At 26.9% G+C, this 6,507-nt stretch overlaps 1 protein-coding gene across 1 annotated transcript in view; it reads right to left on the minus strand.

Moving 5' to 3' along the window:
* Window positions 1-4,450, minus strand: part of LOC117173740 (B-cell receptor CD22-like) — a 114,000-nt gene extending 109,550 nt beyond the window's left edge. Inside the window, exon 1 of the mRNA XM_033362381.1 lies at window positions 4,023-4,450. The gene's annotated coding sequence lies outside the window, so the exon portion shown is untranslated. The remainder of the gene's footprint in view (window positions 1-4,022) is intronic.
* Between the last annotated feature and the right edge of the window lie 2,057 nt (window positions 4,451-6,507).

Below are 6,507 nucleotides of genomic sequence, written 5' to 3' on the forward strand. Positions count from 1 at the left end.
AAATTGAAAATAAATAATCTTTATCCGCTCGCATCTAATATATTTAATTTGCGGTAAAGGGAAATAATATATTGAATTGATAATGCTCTTTGTTTTGTCACGCCTGAGTGAATACTGCATATCCCCGCAGCTCCTCTCACCCATCACGGCAGCATAGCGTCAATTCTCGGAAATACTAAACCCAGAATCACTGAATCCAAATTCGAATGTAATTTTAAATTAATAGATTCGGAATTTTATTAAATTTTATTTTTTTATGTTTTATGAAATTTTAATTATTAAGTTTTTTATTAAATGATGCACAAATGTTTCAGTCGAAAATATTTCATCTTTAACCCATTCAATTTGAAATTTTGAAATGAAGAAAAAGAGCAGTTATTCAAAAGTTAACAATGTTTGAATGTTTATTTAAAATAAGCAATTATTAATCAAACATTTAAAAATAAATACTTTTAAACTTAATTGTTTAAAACAGAAAGTCTTGAATCGTCTAAATTTCATAAATTTAAACCTAAATTTTGAACTTTGCAATGCTGATTATAATTGTTCTATTGTAAAAACTTTAAATTTTTCAATGAAATTGTTTAATTTTGATTTATATAATAATTAAACAATTATTTATTGAGAAAATTTCGAATAAAAAATTGCAAGCTTTTTAATGATTTTTACAGGTTTTATTATAATAAAAAAATGTTCTTAAGATTGCTGTGAAAATGTTTGAAAATCTTTAAAAGATATTTAGAAGTTTTGAAAAGATTAAAAAATAATTGGAAACTTGAAAAGATTTCAAAAAATACAAAAAATGTAGATTTTTGAAGATTTCGAACAAAAAATTTAAAAGCTTTTTGAACAAGTTAAGAAAATACAACATTAGTGAAAAATTAAAAATTCAACTATTTTGTAGAAAATTCATCTATTTTGTTGAAAATTCGTCTTTTTGGTTGAAAATTGAACAATTTTCTGAAAGATTCATCCTTTTCGGTTTAAAATTTAACTGCTTGGTTGAAAGTTGATAGGCTTTGTTCAAAATTAATTTTTGTTGTTGTTGAAACTTCACCTCATCGATTGAAAAATTTTTGAATTGAAAATTGAACTTTTCTAGCTTTTTGTATGAAAATTCAACTTTTTGGTAGAAATTTAAACTACTTTGTTAAACAATTATTTTTTGCTGAAAGCAGCATTATTTTATTTGAATACTTTCTCTTTGGTTGTGAATTGAACTGTTATGTTGAAAATTAATTTTTTTACTAAAAATTTAACGATTCCATTTTTGGTTTGGAAATTTATCTTTTTCAATATAAAATTCCACTGGGTATTTGGTTTATAATTCGTGTATTTTATTGAAAATTCGTTTTTATTATTTTTTTAATGAATTTTTTTTAATGAAAATTTAATATTTCTATTTTTGATTACAAAATTTATTCTTTTTTAGTTAAAAATTTAACTATTTTGTTGAAAATGGATCTATTTCGTTTAAAATTCATCTTGTTGGTAGAAAATTAATATGCTTCATTGGAAATTCAACAATTTTCTTAAAGATTTATACTTTTTGTTTTAAAATTCAACTCCTGGGTTGAAAGTTGAACCACCTATTTAAAAATACTTTTTTTTTTAATTCATCATTTTAGTTGAAAAATCCACTCTTTAATTTAGAAATTGTTTTTTGTTGTTGTTTAAAATAAATTATTTTAGGTGAAAATTGAACTATTCTAGCTATTTAGTTGAAAAATAGTATTTTTTCATTAAAGTTCAACTATTTGGTAGAAATTTAAATAACTTTCTGTAAACTTAATTTGTTGGTTAAAGCATTATTTTGTCAGTTGGATATTTATATCTTTGCTTTAAAAATGAAATAATTTGTTTAAAACTGGTTTTTATTTTATTAGAAATTAATTTTTTTAAATTGAAAATTTAACTGTTGACCATTTTTAAATTTAGAACGTTCAGAATTGACATTTTTTATCCGAATTGCTGAAAAATGGCACAATATCACACTTACAGCTTTTAAAATAAAAAATGAAAAAATAATTTTACAAATTTCGAAAAGACATTAATAACTTTTGTTTTTAAATTAACTTTTTGCAATTTACCAAGTCCCTTTTCAAATTAATTCTTTTAACTGAATATTTAACTTTTCCAATTTTATTTCACAATTTTGTTGCTAACAAATTATATTATTTGGTTGAAAATGTAACAGTTTAGTTAAAAATTTAAAAATTTTCTAAAAAATTGATCCGTTTTGTTTTAAGATTCAACTGCTTGGTTGAAAGTTGAACTACTTTGTTAAAACTGCATTTTTTGTTGTTAAAGATTCATCATTTTTGCTGAAAATTCTTCTCTTCGGTTGAAAAATCGTTTGTTTTTTTTTTGTTGAAAATTAATTTCATTACTAAAAATTAAATTTTTATAGCGTTTTGATTGAAAAATAAACTACTTGGTAGAAATTTAAACTATTTTATTAGAAACTCATTTTTGAGTAAAAGCTTCATAATTTTACTTGAATATTTATCTCTTTGGTCGAAAATAGAACTATTTTGTTGAAACCTCGTTTTAATTTTAATTAAATTAATTTCTTTCTAAAGAAAATTTACTTCTTCCATTTTTTATTGAAATTTCATTCTTTTTTGTCAACAATTCAATTATTTTGTAGAAAATTTATCTATTTCGTTAAAAGTTCGTATTTTTTGGTAAAAAATTTATCTTCTTGGTTAAAAATTCATCTTTTTAGTTGAAAATTCACCAGTTGAATTTTTCAGGGACAAATTGGCTATAAAACTTAACAATTGAATTAAAAATTATTTTATTGTAAAAATTAAAAGTCTAGCATTTCCAAATTTAGAAGGTTTAGAATTGAAATTTGTTTAATTTGAATTGCTGAAAAATGACACAATTTATATTTAATATATAATAATAAATAATAATATGATAAAAATGTCGAAAAAACATTAATAACTGAATATTTTTATATTACCTTTTTTAATTCAACAAGTCCCTTTTCAAATTAATCTTGGGGGAAAAAATTGCCATAAAAATAAAAACATGCAACAACTAGGTATTCAGAATCGAACTATTTTAAATTTAATAATGTTCCAATGTAAACTTTTCAAATTCATTACAATCATAGTAATATTGTTTTATGTTTGTTTCTTATTAATAGAGAACGCAATTTTTCTCGCGCGCTCTAGCGTGCTATTAATTAAGAATCATAAATACAAAATAAAAATAAAAATTGTTATTACCAGATAATAGAGAGAAGAATTTTCTCCTTTTGGATCACAGTTTTTTTATTCAACCGCCAAGTCTTTAAGGTTCATTAACTATTTGGTAACCCCAAATCCATTAAATTTCACTTCCCCATTTTGAGATTTGCCCAAAGTATGAAATTTTAACCGAAGGTAAAGAAAGTGGCGCTAAAAGTGAGTGGAAGTAGAAAATGTCCCGTACGGTCAGGCGAAGAGATTTTAATAATTGAAACGTCTCGAGGGAAGAGAAAACCTCTTCAGACATTGTTGGGACGAGAAAAGTAAGATTTAATTTAGCCTCCACAAAATCCACTTATAAAAAATTAGTCTCACTCTAATATTTATTGCATTTTAAATGTTCCATCTTTGATCATTTTTATTTCACATAAATTATTACTAACCAAAGTATTACTTAAAAAAGTTATTATTGAAAAAAAGTATTACTATTATTAAATCTTCAATTCGAGACTGTATCTCACCCTCATTTCAAGAATTCCTTTTATTATATTTCGGATCAAATTTTTTTCTACTTTTACCCTACCCTAGTTTTTGTTCCCTCTTTTTTTTATCAAGTCCCCTTTATGTGGCCAACCCTCATCCAATTTTTTGCTGCCTCTCAGTGGGTTCTTTAATTAGTGCAGATTAAAGAATCAGTTAATTTTCAAATAAAGGATCGCAATATTTCTTTACAAAAATGCGTATTTCAAATAGGATTTTTTTCACTTTTTTCTGCATTTTTTTTACAAACGAAAGTCGATTTAAAAACACAATTGACCCTACTCAAGAGTTCATTAATGCAAGATTCGGTTCATGAACCACCATCACTCGTCGGCACTTTCACAACCCATTCCTCCATGCTCTTTCCATGCCAACGTTCAAGGATCCTTCACCCTTCATCTCAACTCAGGAAAAAAATACTGACTAAAAAAAAATCTCGAATTTCGGTGCCAAAATCGATTGGCGAGTCACTGTTTCGGTTCCGCTCTCGATTCCCGGAGGACGGACCCGACACAGTCCAGGGAGCGACTCGCGTGTGATGAGGAAAATGAAACCGAACCGAAGTTAGTTTCGGATGGCGAGAAATCGTCCGAGAGTTCCATATGTGACGGCGAGTGACGATGAAATTCCGAAGAAAAAAAAAGGTGGACCTCGTCTTTTCGCGGAATCCGGGAGACGATAGGCGACCCCGTCGTCGAAAGGACGTTCACGACGCCGCGACGTCCCGATTTAAGGGTCGGCGGTCCGTGTGCGTCGCGCCTCGGGTCGCTTCTCCCGCTTTCGGGTGTTTCCGGCCTCCGATCGTTAGGCGAAGGGGTAGCGTTCTGGTCGTGTCGGATCGGGAAGGGTGGGGCATGCGCGGGGTGTAGCGCCACGCTCACCCGGCGCTGGAATTCAAAGAGAGTGGTTAACGAGGGTTTACACATTTTTATTGTGAGCTTAGAATGCTTAGAAGCACCTGTGGAAGCTTTAAAACAATTAAAGTTGCGTGCAATCACTTGTAATAGCTTGTAATCACGTGTAATCACTTCTAATCACGTTGGAATTGAATTTTAATTCCTTGCGGTTTTTTGGAATGCAACTAGTTGCAATCACCGTGAAATTAGACATTTAAAATCAAAATCGCCAGTAGTCATGTGTAGTCAACTTCTTGGAATCACAGACTTCGTAGTCCAAAATCCTCTGAAAATAGGAGAAATTGAATGATTTTCTCAGGGGAACAGAAAAATAATAGGGGATTAAATTACTTTTAAAGAAATTAAGATATATACCAAATATATTGATACAGAAAAATTATTCATTTTCAAACAAAAAGTTAAATTTAGGACTAAAAGTGATTAATTTTCAACTAATTGAATTTTCAAGCCAAAAGGACGAATTTTTTATAAGAGTCGATTTAGTAGAATTTTTAACTTAAAAGACTACTTTTTTACCAAAAGATGAATTTTCAACAAAAAGGTTGAACTTTTTACCAAACATCAATACTTTTCAACAAAATAATTCATTGTAAACCAAATAGTTGAATTTTCTACATAAAATTTTTTTTTCAAAATTGTTCCATTTCTAAACAAACACTTGAATTTAAAATAAAGGTGAAATTTTAACAATAAACAACGAAATGTTTAATCAGAAAAGGTTACTTTCTAACTAAAAAGTTGATATTCAACCAAGAAAGACGAACTTTCGACACAATAAAGATTTCTTTTCTACAAAAAAAATATAATTTTCTATCCAAAAAGTCATCTTCAACGGAAAAATTGAATTTTCGACAAAAAACTCGACTTTTTTAAAACAAAATAGCTTATTTTCAACCAAAAAGTTGAATTTTCGACTAAAAAGATTTAAGTTTTCATCGAAGTAATTCAATTTTCAAGGCAAAAAGACGAATTTTTTGCATGACAGAGAATTTTCAACCGAAAAGATTACTTTTTTACTAAAATATGAATTTTTAAACCAAAAAGACGAATTTTCTGTAAAACGAATTTTCAACAAAATTGTTGAATTTTGAATCAAATAGTTGAATTTTCTATCTGAAAAGAGGACTGTTCAACAAAAAAGTTGAGCTTTTTACCAAAAGTCGTTACTTTTTAACAAAATAGTTCATTTTAAACCAAATAATTGAATTTAAAAAAAATAACCCGAAAAGATGAATTTTTATTCCAAAAGGGCGATTTTTCTGTTCAAACAGACAAATATTTAACAAAACAGTAGAGTTTTTAATTAAATAGTTGCATTTTTTACAAAAATAGTTGAATTTTTAAGCCATTTTCATTTTCCATTATTGAGAAAATCAGTAGAATCTTCGAACAAAAAAGATTACTTTATATCAAAATTCTTCCGTTTTTACCAAATACTTAAATTTAAACAAAATATATGTCAACCAAACACAGGCGCATTTTAACCATAAAGATTCTTTTTTTAACAAAATAGTTCTATTTTAAACAAAAATTTTAACAAAATAAAGACACTTTTAACCAAATAGTCGAATTTTTCACTGAATGGTCAAATTTTTAACCAAAAATTTGAATGTTCACCCCCAAGACATGATTCTTTGGAAAAATAATTGAAAAAATTAAACTTTTTTATCTGAAAAGTTCATTTTTTAAGAAAAAAAGTGAATCTGTAAAGACTAATTTTCTATGAAAATAGTAGCTAAATTATTGAACTCAAAAATGCAAATTTTAAACAAAATAGCGAAAATTTCGTTTAAAAAGATTACTTTTCAGGAAATTGTTCAATTTTTACTTAAAAATTTGAATTAAAAAAA

The sequence above is a fragment of the Belonocnema kinseyi genome, chromosome 5 (assembly GCF_010883055.1).
Source record: "Belonocnema kinseyi isolate 2016_QV_RU_SX_M_011 chromosome 5, B_treatae_v1, whole genome shotgun sequence".
NCBI lineage: Eukaryota > Metazoa > Arthropoda > Insecta > Hymenoptera > Cynipidae > Belonocnema > Belonocnema kinseyi.